Source organism: Misgurnus anguillicaudatus, chromosome 19 (assembly GCF_027580225.2).
Source record: "Misgurnus anguillicaudatus chromosome 19, ASM2758022v2, whole genome shotgun sequence".
NCBI classification, from domain to species: domain Eukaryota; kingdom Metazoa; phylum Chordata; class Actinopteri; order Cypriniformes; family Cobitidae; genus Misgurnus; species Misgurnus anguillicaudatus.
Genome location: NC_073355.2, coordinates 38,632,729 through 38,650,775, shown reverse-complemented (window position 1 = coordinate 38,650,775; position 18,047 = coordinate 38,632,729). Strand labels below are relative to the sequence as shown.

The window sequence follows — 18,047 nt, the reverse complement described above, 5'->3', positions numbered from 1 at the left end:
ACAAGTGGACGAGATAGACAAATTCTGTTTACACCTGGTATTTATCAACACCAGGTTTAAATGGACGCGAACTAATATGGCGCTGCTTGTGTTTTAAGTAAACATGCTGCACAGTGTTTTGTACATGAATATGTTGGAGCTTTCTCAGATTTTTCTGCGCAATTAATGAAATAAGATCGCGCAACTTTCACACGCTCGCAAAATGAAACTGCGGAGATCAGCCGCTTTTAGTTTTATCAATAAAAGCATAAAGACTGTGTGTTCACGCTAAAAGTCAGAAATGACGTAAAACTTTGTGCTCAGTACCTCAAATTAGATAAATGGGCGGAGAGAAGGCGGTCCGTGTGGCTGTTCGAACACATTCAACCACATGCGGACCAAATGCCAATGCTGGCCAGCTTGGCAAAAAAGTATCTCTGTGTCCAGTCCTCTTCTACATCCTCAGAGCGAGTGTTCTCTACAGCAGGGGACACATTGAGCACGCTCACTGTGTCCCTTGCTGTAGAGAACACTCGCTTTGGCATGGCTTTTACCCGAGTAAACATGATGATTTTTCTAAAAAACAACTGCTAGTATTGTGTTCTACATAAAAGTTTACTTTTATGTTGCTTTTATGACGTTTATGTTCATTGATCATTTGTCTTACTTATATATTTTATTTATTTATTTATATGTAAGACATATGCCCTGGATGTTATAGGGATTTTTTTTTAGTAAAGATTGTGTGTATTATTAAACATTTCGAAATAAATATCAAAATGTTGAAAATGAGAGGTTTGGGCTTATTATGTCCACTGAAAGTCACTTAAGTCAGAGTAAAGTACCGAAAAATGTACCGCTGGGTAACGGTATCGAATTCCAGGTACCGGTATCAGAACCAGTAAAAATGTGAACGGTACCCAACCCTAGCCTCAGGCTTTGTTTATATCTTTTACTTTAGGCGTTACAGGCACTTGGCATACAGGAGTTTTGTGAGCTGGTGCTGAGGCTATCTGGGCAGGAGTAACAGGGTTGTTATCCTATCTTGCGTCGTCCAACGTATACGTCAAGGGTTTCCTGACGCGGCAGGCAGTTACGTTGGATTTAGACCTCCCCTTGACTGAACCGTGATACGTGTCTTGAGATGGCTTCTTCTATGGAGGGTCTCTCATACTGGGATGAGAGTGTTTCTGGGACCTTGATTTTGTGAATCTCCTCCATGTAGGGAAGAGGATCAAGGATCACCTTTTCAAATAGGAAGTCCATCAATCTGTAGACATAGCCTGTAAAATAACAATGCATGATATAATTTATTATTTAATGATTGTTTTTTTATTCATTTTGTGTGTGTAAATAAATAAATATATTTAAAGGGGAGATTTCACAAGATTTATTTAAGATGTCAAGTAAATCTTTGGTGTTCTCAAAGTACATATGTAAAGTTCTACTTTAAAATACCATATAGATAATTTATTATAGCATATTAAAATTGACCCTTTGTAGGTGTGACCAAAAATGTGCCGTTTTGGGTGTGTCCTTTAAAATGCAAATGAGCTGAACTCTGCACTAAATGGCAGTGCCGTGGTTGGATAGTGCAGATTAAGGGGCGGTATTATCCCCTTCTGACATCAAAAGGGGAGCCAAATTTCAATGAGCTATTTTTTCACATGCTTGCAGAGAATGGTTTACCAAAACTAAGTTACTGGGTTGATCTTTATCACATTTTCTAGGTTGACAGAAGCACCGGGACCCAATTATAGCACTTAAACATGAAAAAAGTCAGATTTTCATGATATGTCCCCTTTAAACTTACAATATGTTGCCTGTGTCTTTAATGGACGTGTGGAGTATTCCCCCTTTTTGGCTTTGGGAAACAAAAGCCTATACACTGGCTTTCCCATTTTTGTTTTAGCCTGAGGACGATTGGAGTTCTCATTGAAATGCATACATGCCAAGTACAGTCTAGAGTAAAAAATAAAAATTACATTAGCAAAAGGTAAGAGACATCTTTAGAGATTAAATGCACATAAATACTGTAATACGCACCTGCATAACATTCCAATGTAAGGGTAAACAACGTTTTTGGGAGCAAAGCATAAAATTACGCTGTGAAAAGCTTCCAAAGACGAAGTTTGAAAGTGAGGGCTGAGTTTCTCTACATCTTTCAGCATTCTCTTGTTTGTGAGAAGCCTCTCGACAGTGTACAGTGCCTTAGTTGCTGTAATAAAATAAACAATTGCCAATTAATAAAAAAAGGTTTTGAACTTATCATCACATATCACTTCAGTAATATAAAACTAAAAATGTAATTTAATGTGAATACCTGGTTGAAACCACTTGCTGGGGATACATGTGTTGCATGTTCACACCGTGGGAAGGCTGGGGTGTCATGGACGTGAACATCTTGAATATGGTTTACCATAGACAACCATTTCGCTACTCTCTCCTCAGCTGTTTTGGAAGAAGCTGCTGTGCAATAGACATGATTTTTTATGCTCCGCTGCCACTTTTTCACCACTTGACAGTCTTTATCTTTGCCGATTGCTTCCAACTTCTTTGCCAGACCTGAAAATAAAACAATCACTTTGTGTTAGGTAGTCTGGAAGTAATCACTTATTATTCTAAACGAGGTACTTACAAGCGAAATTAAACAATTTATATCTAGTGAAAAAGATACCTTTTTCCAGATGCCAGACGTCATAGAACTGCTTCAATTTACGGTCCCTCAAGAATTTCTGGATCTGTGTATGACGATCGGTAACAATACAGTCAATCTTCACACCATGTGCCTCCAGAAATTCCAGACTTCTTTTAAGTCCCTCCTTTTCATGTGGTAGCTACCACCAACCTCATTGCTCTGTAATAAGAAAGTGACATAAAATACAAAGATAAATAAAACAATCAATCTTATGACAAAACTCTACATAAAAATTAAATCCTTTCCCACAATTATAACTAGGGAGAAAATTTTGAATTCTTAGATTAAGGTTTTGGTACTTACTTGGACCAGCTGCATGTCCAATAGGATGTTGTTCTTTAGATCCATAACAGTGTAGCTGCCGTACTTTGCTAAATGGCCTAAAAATATATTTTTGTTTGAGTACATATAGGTGTAATTACGATGTTAATAATCATACATTTTATCAAAAATTACTGACATCAGCACATACAGCTATATTGCACCCCGCAAATATAAGTCTTCTACCTGATGAGTCTGCGCTCATGTCACCACCCACAATTACTTTGTCCCCCTGGCTTAGCTGCTGCAACACTTCTTCTTGTTCCTTCTTCCATGTGTAGATTATTGCTGGTTCAAGATGCTTCCGGAAGGTTCTGTGGGTAATGCTCCTGACACGCATTGTTTTGAATATCTAAAAGTAATAAACAATAACTAGTTTTAATGAAAGCTATAATTATGTTTTTGATTTTTTATTTGTTCCTTTACAAATACCTTTTGTAATTGGAGGAAAGATCCACCGTTGAAATATATCGCAGCAGATAACTGGAGGTTGCCCAAAGGTGTGCTCCCAACAACAGGTTGGCTTTTCCATTGACGGAAGTATTGACAGTGTTGACATAGCTGATCGATTGCAACAAAAGTCCCTTTTCTTCGTGGCCAAACATTACAGCGCCTCGAGCACACTGGGCAGGTATCAAAGAGTTGCAGGAGGCAGTTTTCAAATACAATGTATTATGCATCCTCCTGCGTTGATGTACATCTAAAACTATAAACAATAAACATAAATTGCATTAAAGTAATGTATACATTTTCATAAAAATACAAAAACATGAGAGTAAATAGGATAAAATGACTCACTGAAGTTGTGATGACTCTGTGACAGTGGTGACCGACTCTGCAGGCTCGTATGTTGTGTCATGCTGATCAGTGACCTCAAATGAATCAGTTTCCTCCCCTTCCAGTTCAAGGCGAGCTCTTTTTGTCAGCCTAAAATCCTTCAACGGTGTTGAGGTCAAATGTGGCAAAACAAAAGGTTGGAAAGTTTCAGCAGATGTAGTGGTTGAAACATCAACACTTTTGACTGCAGCCTCGGTTTGTGTTCCTATAAAACAAAGAATGGTTTGTTATAAAAACCATTGTTTGAAAATATTAGGAACTACAACAATACCTTAAACGGGTAAAAAATTGGCCTCTGTGTGATAATCAAGATAAAAGGCACGGCCAATTAAACAGTTACAAACACAAAACAACTATTTAAGTTACAATGTCACATTTTACATTATTGTTACTATAGTGTAGTCTTATTACAGACAACATTCCACCAACAGCAAGATTTCGTATGCTCACTTGAATGGACATAGAACACACGCTCACAGACAGGCATGCAAGCAAGCAAACAAACAAACAAACACACACTCACACACACACACACTTCGCGATCCACATAAAAACTATGTGAAAACAAACACAGACTAGCCCACAGACACAATACATACAACATTTAACCAACAGCAATACATAGTAGGCCCATTAGAGTAAAGACGCATACAGACACGCGCGCTAACAAACAATCGTGCGCGTGCACGCACACACCCCCACATACAAACACTTACTTCACGACGATATCCATATAAATTAAGTTTAAAAAAAACATACAACACACCTTTGCTTCTGAATTTAGGACCCAATGTTCCAAACGACAGCTGTGTTGAGTGAGATGTGCATTTCGGTGTGTCTGTTTGACAAGCTACATCCTTCTTTGTTGGGACATTCTGTGAATTGGGTAAAACACGAAGGTTACAAACAATCAGGACATATCAAGCGATCTTAAACAAAGTAACAGAGACACAAATTACTAAAATATAAATGTACTTACAGATTGATGCGCTGTTTCTGTAGGGTCCAATATAGTTGGAACAGCATTGTTTGTCAATCTCAGTCTCGTTGCAAATCCAGCGTCGACCTGTGTCTTGTTTGCAAAGGATTCCAGGGTGAAATGAAGTGAACAAACGCTAAAACTCTTCCCCACGCGAGCTGGAACTTCGTTATAAACAAACTTTAACCACTCTTGTCTAATTTTAGGCTCCGAAGGAAGGATATGCAGCGACTGTGTTCTCCCACAGCCAGGTACAGCACAAACTTTGGCGATTTTTAAAGGCATGTTCTCAGATTAGACGCTGTGTTCGTCTCGTGTGTTACTTCCGTACAAGCGAAGCTGTGGGCGGGGCTACAAAAGTGGACGTGTCCTTTTGGTTTTGGGGAGGTGTTTCAATTCTACTTTGACGTCATATTTCTCCGAATTCCACACTGGGCTGTAAAGCTGGCTTGGTGCCAAAAACGGTTATATTTCAGTAGCACGGACGTTTTCAGTTCTGAAACTTGCAGGATGTTCATTTAAGTATGACGACCTCTTATATAACAAATTATCAAGTTAAAATTGAGATTTTGATTCACCGCTCCTTTAAATTCAACGTTGTGGTGCTTTCTTTATTTCTTTCCCAAATCTTATAACACAATGTAGTTTTCACGCAACTTCACACTATGAATGAAAACAGAAGAAAGCCTTTTCCCAGTTTTTGTAATATTTCTTTCCATATTTGCCCAATTTTACCTTCCATTGTATAAAGCTGCTAGTTTATCTGCAAACCAACGAACACTTTTAACACGGCAGTAAAATGTAATTGTAAACTCATGAGCACTAATGAAACACACTGTTAGTTATCTCATCATACAACCGGTGTAGCTGAATCTTTATTTACATGAGTGAATTTGTGATGACACAACATACAAAGGATGTGTGTTGTATAGTTTTATAAAGCTGTTTGTTATAGTTACTCAAGATTGTTTTGTGTTAAAGAAAATAATCTATATGGATAAAAGCGTTTGCCAAATGCAAAAATATAAATGTCCCTTTGGAGTGAACTGTGAGCTTTGTAACTTTGCAGATGTGTTATGCTATAACAGAAATGCTAATTGAAAGGCATAATAGGATCCCTTTAAGACTTTTAACATTTTCAGTAAGAACTTTTACATTAAGTTTTTGTATTATTGAAATGTATTAAAATATTTTGTCTTTTGTAGAAGATAATAAGTTAAGTAGCATAACACAAAAATGTGCAAAAAATGAACACATAATTTCTTAGAGTGTATATTAGTCCTGCCGATATTATTCTCATGAGATCAAGTTGTGATATTATAAAACATTACATTATTTTTACTGTTTATGTTTAAGTCTTTTATCAAGTTCATCACATTCAGTCTGTTCTGCTGCAGGTTTATGGGGCTGACAGTAACCTCTGGTAACTTCTGAGAGGCTCCATGATCCACCATTGCTGTACAAAACTTTTCCATTGAAGTGAATGTAGTTGACGCAACTCTCTCTTTCAACAGCCATTTACCACCAAATGTCATGTGACTAATGCATATACAGGAAATGATGGCACCACAGACTAAACATAGCTATATGCACAAAGTCCTAAACAAGCAGTGCTTAAAATACTCATTTACTTTAAATTCATTTGCTATACACGGTTAAATCTATGTTTTAATTGTGAAAGACGCTCTTCACACAGTCAGCAGTAAAATAATACTGACAAACATTCAAACTTTAGTGGTATTAAAATGTCTTATATTTTTATGAAAATGTAATGATGAATGTATAATCAGATTTAAAACCTTTGCAAAAGAAAATACAACAGCTCTAAAATTTATTTTCTTCCCCATCAGTTGTGTGATTTAATACCTCAGTTCACTAAATTGTGCTAATCTATTTTTTATTTCCTTTTCAAATTACATTTCATAACTTTTTTAAAGAAATTTTATTGGACACCTATTGTTGTCTTTCCAATACATTACAATCACTTACACATCTGTTATACAGCTAACTAAAGCTCACAGTGTTTGACTGACAACATAAACTAGAAAATGCATTTCCGGAGGAACTGCAAAAGTGTGCTTGCTCTGGTGCGGTAACTAATGTGATTTGTGAAATGTAAAATTTTAGAATGTTTTTTTATCTTGTGCATCCTTACATTGGAGTCCCAAGTTCATGTACAAAGTTTGGTTTCAATACGTGAAAGCATTCCTTAGACACACACACACACAGAAATTTATACAGACTTGTAACAACTGTTTCTATAAAATTTACGATAAAAGAAAATATTTCACTCAGTGATTTACAGCATAATGCAATCGATCGTGTTCCCGTTCAACAGTAGCTAAGCATCAGGGTAGGGATCGACCGATATGGATTTTTTGTGCCGATGCCGATACCGATTTTTTTCCCATCAGCCTTAGCCGATGACCGATACAGGCTGCCAGTTTTCTTTAGCAGATATTTGGAGCCGATACTGGTTTTGCTCATTCAGTTTACATCATAAAAATGACACAATGATAAAACCAAATGTTACAACTCTTAATTAAATAGTAAAAACAGGTGAGGTAGAACAAGTAAGAAAATTCAGTGCTGCTGAAAATACCAAGCATAAATAAAATAATTACACTATTGCACGCAGTAGCAGCAACCAAGCAGCATAACAAGGGGAACACTGTACTTTTTCCTTGAAAGTAACCACCTATTTACAACCTATTTAATGCTTAGGTCTAAGTTTTAGTGCACTTAACTTAATCTCTTGTAGAGCAAATGTCTTTAATAAGAAGACAAGGGAAATGTAAACAGCAATACTGATCAAAAAACTACTTAAAAAGAATTGTGAATAACATGCATTGCCCCACTTCTGTACCTCAAACACCCTAGGGCCCTATAATAAATGTGAGGCATAGTTAGTTTGCCTCAGCTCGCTTGAAACGCATAAAACTGAACAAATACATGAGGATTTGTGTTCGGACTTCGGTCAGATAGTAATGCGCGTGCACGTGAGAGATGTGCAGAGAGAGAGACATGCATGAGAGCGTGCATGTATCTTTGCGCGCCAGTCAACAGAATGTTGGCAAAATTTACAAAATAATAGTGATCCGATCACAAAAAAGTCATGTGGGAACTGCTCGGAACTAAGTGCTTAGCGTCGAATTTCTTAATTTTTTCCGCTGACGAAAATTCCGCGAAATTCCGCGTTAACAACCATGAACGTATGCAACCATGAACTGTGCTCTCCACAATGACGAGAAACTATCAGCAATGGATATTGATTTTTAGCCTTTTACTAGTACATATATTTATGGAGATGAGAATTAAAAACCCAACCTGTCCAGCTATGATCAGCTGTTCGGCTGATCACATGACCTGCGTTCGCTTGCGGCATTATGAGCATGCGTCCAAACGTCAGACTGGTGGTTGCTGAATAAAACTCCTACAAATACCACGGAATCACGGAACAACGTCAGCATTATTTAATCCTATATGACCAGTGTTCGTAACAGCTGCAGTATGCATACGGTTAGCCTAAACGTTAATTTAAGCTCCCTAAATACAATGGCAAGCGGTTTTATAGGCATTCGCGTTTTCCATTTGGACCACCAAACTTTCTTAGCTATGGTTGCACGCACATATAGAGCAACGTGTTTACACTTTCAAATCCGATATATCGGTTGATCACTACATCAGGAACGTGCACAGGAATTTTGAGGGGCAGTTGCTCTGACCTAAAAAAAGGGTACCCCCCCCAAAAAAAAAATCCAAGTTACTGATAGGTTTCTCCAAATGTAATAACTGAAAATGTGTTCGTCTGAAAAATGATGGACATATGCATCTCGGACCGCTTAGGGGTGAGTAAATCATGAGTTTAATATTATAAACATGGCAAACTCAGCCTGGATTCATGAAGATTTTAACAGAGGTGGAAAGATTATTCAAAAACTAGTAAAAGTACAGGTAACTAAATAAATAATTACTAGTAAAAGATTTTAAAATTTACTTGCGTGAAAGTAAAAAAGTATGCAATGAAAAAATACTCAAGTAGCAAGTTACTTGTTACTCTTGAAAAAAAAATACACACACACACACACACACACACACACACACACACACACACACACACACACACACACACACACAGTATATACAGTGACCTCCATAAGTATCAGAACAGTAAAGACAAGATTTTTCTGTTTGCTGTGGAGACCAGAAATTGATAAGATGAATATCAGTATGTCAGAAGTACAATGTGTCAGGATCCTGTATGTAATTATGTGTGTTTAGTCTTGTTTCTAGTGCCTGGATCCTGACACCCTTATATAAGTGTTCTGTGTTTGTCTGGAGAGTCACGTGACCTATGTGTTATGTGTGGCACGTGCTCTCCTGTCTTTAGTCTTAACCTTACCCTCCTGTTTCCTAATTATGTATGATTAGTTTCCTCACCTGTTTGTTATTGTCCCCTAGTTAGTTCCCCTATTTAAATGCCATTGTGTCTCTTGTCTTTGTGGTATCATTGTATGTGCATGCTGTACGTCATTGTCAGGAGTCTCCTTAGTTTTGTCATGTTTGCTATTATTTCAGTCTTGCCTTGTTTACCCCCTCGAGGGAGTTTTTGTTCTATAATAAATGTCTGCTCTGTTTTGGTTTTGTTACCTTGTTCAGTTCGTGTCCGTCGAGTGTTCCTGTCCGTCCAGTCCTGCCTCGTCCTGATGTCTGTCCAGTCCTGCCGTTGTCTGTGGAGTCGTTGTGTTCCTGTGGCTGTGCAGTGAGAATTGCAGGTGTGTTCCTGATCGTTGGCGTCTTCGGTAGGGCTACTGGTCGACGAGCTTCACGGGAGTGTTCCTGTTCGGGGAGCTCCGCGGGACGGATTCAGATCGATGAGCCCCACGGGAGTGTGCTGGTCGGTGAGCCCCGCGGATAAGTGCCAAGATGACGATTCGCGGGAAGTTCCTGGTCGGCGGATCCCGTGGGAGTGTTTGTACGACGGAGTGTCGCCGCGATGGAGCTCTGTTCAGAGAGCCCCGCGACAGAGGATCGGCCAGCAAGCTCCGAGATTCTCACTGGTCAGTGAGCCCCGCGAGCGTTCCTGTACGGCAAGTCCTGTTCCGGTTCGGGGTCGGCGGGCCGAGCGGTGCTGGGTTCCGGGCCCACTTCCTGGGCGTAGACCGTCTGTCCTGCTTCCTGTTTTCGGGGGTCCGGACATTGGGCACTGTCGGCCTTCTGGCCGTTGGACTTTATTGTTTTATGTCATGTATTGTTGTGTTGGGATGCCGTGTGGCATCCCTTAAAGGAGGGGTAGTGTCTGGATCCTGTATGTCATTATGTGTGTTTAGTCTTGTTTCTAGTGCCTGGATCCTGACACCCTCATATAAGTGTTCTGTGTTTGTCTGGAGAGTCACGTGACCTATGTGTTATGTGTGGCACGTGCTCTCCTGTCTTTAGTCTTAACCCTGCCTTCCTGTTTCCTAATTATGTATGATTAGTTTCCTCACCTGTTTCTTATTGTCCCCTAATTAGTTCCCCTATTTAAATGCCATTGTGTCTCTTGTCTTTGTGGTATCATTGTATGTGCGTGCTGTACGTCATCGTCAGGAGTCTCCTTAGTTTTGTCATGTTTGCTATTATTTCAGTCTTGCCTTGTTTACCCCCTCGAGGGAGTTTTTGTTCTATAATAAAAGTCTTTTGAGTTGAGAGCTGTCTGCACTTGGGTTCTGTCTTCCCCATCCCTGACACAATGTCACATTTTATTAACATTTGTTTATGTTTCAACACATACATGCTTTACCAACAAAAACAACAGCATTTAATGCTGATTTATGTGTGTTGTACCCAAATGCACATAAGTGAATCAAACTGATCCTACACATTTAATGCTTTTCATGTGTGAACAATTAATGCATCAGGAGACAGTTCATCACTTCAACACTTCTGAGTCAATGGTCTCAATATGCCCACATTAGATAGGAGTAAAAAACAAATGTGTTATTCAATTGAGTTGGAATATTGTCTATGTTACAACAGGTAAAAAGTTTATGTGACATATTCTGTACTGTATCATGTTCACCTTTTAATGTTGAGACATTACTTGACTTCACAGCAAACAGAGAAATTTTGCCTTTATTTTCCCAATACTTATGAAGGGCAACATACACAAACAGTACAGAAATAGTATACAAACAGACAAGCATCTCAAATTAACAAATTAACTCTAGTCTCAATGTTGTAGCTTATATATCAGACAAGTAAACTGACACGAGTTTTGCATTCCCATTGTATTTAGTTAGAGGATATCCTAAGATGGTCTGAGGACATCGACAGTTTACACTTACATGATACAAACTGATTTTAGACAAAACTCATGTTTTCTTATGTTGTGAATCTCATGTCATGTCTGTTTTGTGAGAAGCACTTACATCATACAGTACAGTATACAGTGAATCAGACGTCAATCATCGATGGATTTTCTGTGCTACAATGCTTCTGGAGACTGCGCGCGTTTAACTGATGACAAACAGGTCACGTGTATATAACGGCGGGTACATGTGTGAAGTTTTGCTTTTAGTTAAAAGATTGGTCAATTTATATCCACATCATCCACACTGTTTACGTTCTGCGCGTTTCTAACGTTACATAGGCTAGTAAAACAGCATGAGACGATCTAGTTTTTGCAGGGATCATAACAATTCATTCAAACTGATTCGCGAACCAATTCAAAACGTTTGGCCCATTTGCTTCGTAAAGAATCGACTCAAAAGACTCATTTATTTGCATTACATTGTAAGGAATCGACTCAAACAAGTCATTAATTTGCAAATGCCCCAGAAAGACAAGACGGCAATTAAAAAAAAGAAAATACACATTTCGTAATTAATTAAAATACAATAACGAAGGAACGCCGCAGAGTGTAACGAAGTAAAAGTACAATTTATTTTTTTCCACCACGGAAGGGCAACTTCAGTCGAGAAGGGCATGGGCAGTTGCCTGGACAACCTGAGCAACCCCCCTCCCCCTGTGCACGTCCATGATTTTATGGTAATGCTGACTTTTTTGCGTCAATCCACAATCATTTAAACCATAAACAATGTAGCTGTCATAGAGCCGACGCCGAACCGATCGCGGGATTTCAGCACTGACCCTGTTGGGCGAGGACGCGCCACTCACGCGTTTGGACCCTACACGTCTTTACAAACTACGTTTACAGTATTACAGTGATGAAAAAGGGAATTAAACTTGTCATGCCATATATCACTGAAATAAAAGAAAGGGTTTAACGTCAGATGTCTGAATCATATCATTCCTACCTCTATTGTGAAACTGCACGTTCTCCAGAGAGCTCGCGTTGATTCAAGCGTTCAGAATATAAAATCCATTTGCAGTTTTGTGCACAAACGTATATGAGAAATATTAATATTCCATCGGATTTAGTATCAAATTATACTCAATATATATAGTTTTTCAATAATCACACAGTCAGTTTCTGTCTAGTCACGTGTGAAGGCAAGCTTGGACGTAAATACTGCCATCAATGCTGCCCTCTAGTGGTAAAGACGTAATGCAAATTTTAAATTTACATAGGGTTTAATTGGATATTTTAAAGTGAAAGTAACATAATATAGACATGTTACTGCAATATTTTTTTATGTTGAGCATCTTCACATTGGAGTCCCGAGTTCATATAAAAAATTTGGTTTAGATATGTTACAGAGATCCTGAGATATGAACTACTTCCTGTTTGGCGACTACGCCACAGGTATCGTTTGGCCTGTGATGGGCAAATGCTTCCGAAAATCAAAAATCCTTCTAGAAACTTTTGTGAGGCTTGGTCCAAGGATCGTGTACGTCAAGTTTCTTGAAGTTTGGACAAAATTTGTGACCTGTGAAACTTTTTTAAGGTTTTCTGTTCTATCCAATATGGCGGAAGAACGACGTGGATCTGTGACGTCATCTTCTCAAGCAACTTATACCGGTACTGCCCGAACATTTTTAAGTTTGAAAGTTGTCTCTGTTTTAAACGGTCTAGTCGCTAGAGCTGGCCAAAAAAATCTACCCGGGAATAATAATAATAATAACTTAAGAAGAACAATAAGTGTGCTTTTGCAAGCACACTTAATAAAACTCATTGTCAACACACAGTTATAAACATGTTTAGTCCTAGTTAACTACTAAATGTGATATAGATTGTTTAAAAACACCCCTAATGAATATTAACCATGGTTTAACTATAATAACCATAATGTTTTGTTTAATTTGTACACTCTTAGAACGAATGTGTTAAACATTAGTGTTGATTCACACAGATGGGAATCCACCCATCTGTGTGTTATTGATGAAACAACACATTTTGTCTTACTTTAAACACAAGTTGTGTTATATTTTAACACAAAATCAACACAAAATGACCCATAATGTGTTAAAATTACACACAATGTGTTAAAAGCTTAATGCATAAAGATGTGTAAAAAATTAACACATAGCAACACATTTCCTATAGGCTTACCACAATAACCTCAGTATTTGACTATTACACCAGACAATAGTTTCTGTTTAACTGTTCTGAGAACAGCACTGACATCAAACACACGCACACACGTTGGCAAATGTGGTTTACAGGAAAAATTCCATAGACACAATGCATTTTATATTGTACAAACTATATTCTATTCTCCTAACCTACCCCAGTCCCTATCCCCAACAATCACAAAAACCTGTTTGTTTTTTCCTGTGTCCCCTTAAACCACATAACCCCCCCCCCCCCCCACTGTACACTTACTGTCTCACACAAACATCATTCACTCTTATTTCATGAGATAAAGATTTAAACTCTGAGAGGAGCATCAAAAGATTTAGTAAAAATACTAGAGCAGTAAATGATTGTATAATTGTTGTGTAGTCAAATCCATAGAGAGAAGATAATACTCACAGAGAACTAGAGGAAGAGAAATCAACTCCATACTGATCTACTGATGACTAACACTTAAACATCAAACACTCTGTGTTAAAACCTCAAGACTTCCTCTGTAACACAATGCACCTCCCCTGTGCGCCAATTTGTAGAATTAGCATGTCCCAAATATTAGTGTTTAAAAAAGCATCCATAAAGTAAATGGATGGTCTACTATTGGAAGTGTGGATTCATGAAGACTAATGCCTGATATTACACAAGGAGTTTAGTGATGCTATAGCCTACTAAGTTAAATAAGTGGTGATTCACTAAATAATTAAAAATATTTTATATACAGTAAACATTACATAAGACAATGAAGAGCTGAATGGGGAAAGAGTGGTATTTTTGATACGTATGCTTGTATTGACAATATTCTCTACAATGTGGATGTTAATATGTGCCAGTACTTGCAATCTTTGATCTTCTGTACATTTAAATCTATACAGTGCATTTTCACAATAAACACTGTTATCATAGTTAGTTTTACAAATAAAAAGTAATTACACAAATGTACATGCTTGATGTTTGATTATGAGTTTTTCATACAGCATCAAACGGAGTAAAACAATACTCATTTGTCACTAACTGCACATAAAAATTGTGGTAGAGACAATATTAATGGGGAAAAAAAATCTATTACAAAACTGATGAAAAACTGATGTCTTTGACACGTTAAATTGAAATAGATCCGAAACTAAAACCACAATGAGCTCAACTTCTTCCATCCGGTCACTCATGCAGATGGTGCAGAGTATTAGACTACTAAAGATAGCATAAGACCGTTTCTGCTTAAGAGTATGCCACCTGACAGTCACCCAGTTAGTCAGCCACACCTTGACTCTAATGTCGGAACCGAGCCATGTACGTTACCCGTAACACTAAGGCGCATCCAAAACAGTGTCTGCAACATTAACACTAGCAGTCTTACTATCCTCAACTAGCATTCAGATTCATTCAGCGCTACTAGTTCTGTAACCTTCTTCATCAGCCTTACTGCTTCATTACACTTAGAACATGTAAAACGCTCTTTGCCGATGGAAGAAGCTAAACAGCTAATAGATGTGGCATAAAATGCAGTTTACAATAAAATGCGGAGTCTTACCATTTTCATGCCGTGTGGTGGAGTTTCCGTTTATCAGAACAAGTTCCGTGAAGCTGAATCACGTGTGGGAAAAGGTCCTCGGACGTCCTGGCTTGCTCCGTTCGCTGGCGGTGATGTAGGATCAGGGTGATGTTAGGTAAGCACAGGTCTGAAAATCATACAGTGGATAAATCCGCAATTAGATCAGCAAGGAAGGCAGAGTCACAGTAAACAAATTGTGTTAAACAAATGTTAGCTGGTACCGTTTGGTGACACTAGCAAGCTATATGCTAAGAATGGGTGTAGTAATAAAAGATTGTTACGTTTAGTTATACTTTATCCGATAACGTCAAGGTAAAGTTTTCCTGAGTTTAACTATTAAGATATATTAAAAAAATAGGAAAAATTTGGATTTAGATGATAAAAACATAAGCTCCAAACTTGCGGCAGCAGTGAACCAGACCTGTGGCAAGCTAATAGGGTTTACACAGGGGCTGATATGCTTGCGCTAGATAGGCTTAAGTTCTACTATTGACGTTACAGTTGCGTTTTGCATGTCCATACTAAAAAAAGAAAAAACTCACAAACTTACCACTCAGATACGTCTAAATTTCATTCCTTCATTTGATTCAGGCTTAAACATAAGGATTGTTTGCACACAAACAGAGCTACTGAAAGGAGCCACTCTGAGAAACAGCCAATCAAAGTAAAGCTCAACATTATTATTCATGACTCTTTCAAATAAGATAATAATAGACCATTTCATACTAAAGGCAAATCCTAGGGTTGTAAACGGAAATGTAAAACTGTCTCTGAATATTTTTGCATTTAATAAAGCCAGATATGTAGGTATAAAAAAACAATTTTAACATATTATTTCAATGCATTCTTTGGCACCTTTAAGTGTTTTTTATTACCCTGATTATTTACAACAATACCTTGTCCCTTTTTTAAAACTATGAAGTTAGAGTCCTCATGTTAAGAAAATAATTAACTTTTTTAAAGCTCTGATGGACTGGGCATTAAAGGCGGAGTCCATGATGTTTGAAAGCCAATGTTGATATTTGAAATCACCTAAACAAACACGCCCCTACCCCAATAGAATCTGGACCTTCTGTTGATAGACCCGCCCCACACATACGCAACCCGGCATTTGATTTGATTTGATTGGCTATAAGTGTGTTTTGGTAGTCGGCCCGTCTCCTTTTCCAAAGCGTTTTTCAAACATCGTGGACTCCGCCTTTAAATGTTGATACAGTATTAGGTCTGTTACATCATTTATGAGGTTTAAACAAATGTTATCAGTACTTTTTTTATTTGAATGCACAAATTAATATTGAAATGGCCATTTTAAAACTGGTTATTTGATATCTATTTATGAATACATTTTCCATAATGTTTTGTGTTTGGTGTTTGTTTTGTTATTATGTTACATTTGTGTATTATGTGCTATGTATTGTGGGCCCCCTTGAAAACGAGATGTTTCAGCTGACACCTGTTGCTGCATTTGAGGGAGAAAGCAAATGTCAATGTCAATAACAACCATAAAACATATCCAAAATGTTCAGTATACATGATGAAGACATAAGTAGTAAAAAATCTCAGACAACGGTTCCTCGGTGTCAAAAAGTACATCTTTATTGTTTGAACATCAAGGCTGGGATGCCCCAAAAACATCAAACCTCTCTATGCAAGCATTAATTATTATTATACAACAGTTCTTTCTGGTTCTCGAACCTGATTGGCTAAGAGCTCTTCCCAGGCGTATGATATTGTACTGATAACATAACAGTAACCGCTTCACCGTTTGTATCATTCCGCCACCTACTGGTCATTTTATTATTAGTTAGTGGGGCTTCTTTAAACACATGAGTCATTCGCTCATCTCTGACTGGAAGGACACAAACAGACGCGCTGTTTTTAAACACTCTCCATGTGTCTTAATAAGTTCCCTAGCTTGTGAATCAGTCTGTGAATCCTAATCGGCAGTGATTATCCTGTCGAAAATCAGCGCTCTTGGATGTAAACTTAAGTGCAATGATGTCACATTGTGTGGATGAGTAACATAAACTTGGAATAAAGCTATGAAAACAATCATTTTCTCTGGAGCGATTTCTCTTCACACATTAATAGAATGCGAAACCACCGTGGAACTGCAGGTATGCGGTCGCCGTGATTTCACCAAGTAAGATGTGATACAGGATAAAAAAATGTTGTTGATCCTGGATCAACGTTTTAGTCAAAGATACCCCAACCTACCCTTAACTCAAACCCTAACCATTTTTAAACCCTCAAAATAGTGTGAAATAGTAGTTTGAGGAGTATTTCTTAAAAGCCCCAATCCTAAACCTAAATCTAACATACACACTAATCCTAATCCTGCAATCTGATTGGTTAATGAAAATGTTGATCCAGGACCAACAATGGTGTTGATCAAGGATCACATCTTACTTGGTGATATCACGTTCACCGCAGGTATGCAATGCATCTCTCTGACACTTATAAAAAACTGTTTTATTTAGGACTGACAAGAATGAAGTCCAGTAATAAAGCGAGTGCTCATACCGCAAGACTAAATTGAAAAGCAATAGTATATAAATTTAGTTTTATTAATTTTTACATTGCGCCAAAACAATAACAACACAAAAGACACTAAGGGGGTTTTCACACCTGCCTTGTTTAGTTTGATTGAATCGTACCAGAGTTCGATTGCTCAGTTGGTGCGGTTCGTTTGGGCAGGTGAGAATGCAGCAATCAAACTCTGGTGGGCACCAAAAGTGGACCAAACAAGCGGACCGAGACCACCTTGCAGAACACGATCCGAGATCAAACCGACCTAACTGCAAAAGTACTGCGCATTTTGGACTAAACCAGCTGCCGTAGTCAACTGCGCAGTGCATTATCGGATGAGGAAGTGTTTGTTGACAGTTTCTATTAGCAATATTAGCACAATGACAAATCACGGACATACCTGGAGTTGCGAGGTGTGGGCGGAGCCTCAGAAATGTTTTGTCTTCGCCGTTTGTAGTGCATTAAACGTTGTTTTCAAGCCGCATCCTCGATTCATTCTGAAAATGAACGGTTTGTCTAGAGTGCTGTATACAAACTATGTATAACAACCATGGAGACATAATTACAGCGCGCAGACGTCTGTCCATGGTGTCTGCTGTACTTCCGGGGGTTCCGTTGGAATTTCCCGCACGTTGATTCT

At 38.2% G+C, this 18,047-nt stretch overlaps 1 pseudogene; it reads right to left on the bottom strand.

Annotated features, from left to right (window-relative positions):
• Window positions 1-18,047, bottom strand: part of LOC141349251 (Fc receptor-like protein 5) — a 118,845-nt pseudogene that overhangs the window by 11,845 nt on the left and 88,953 nt on the right.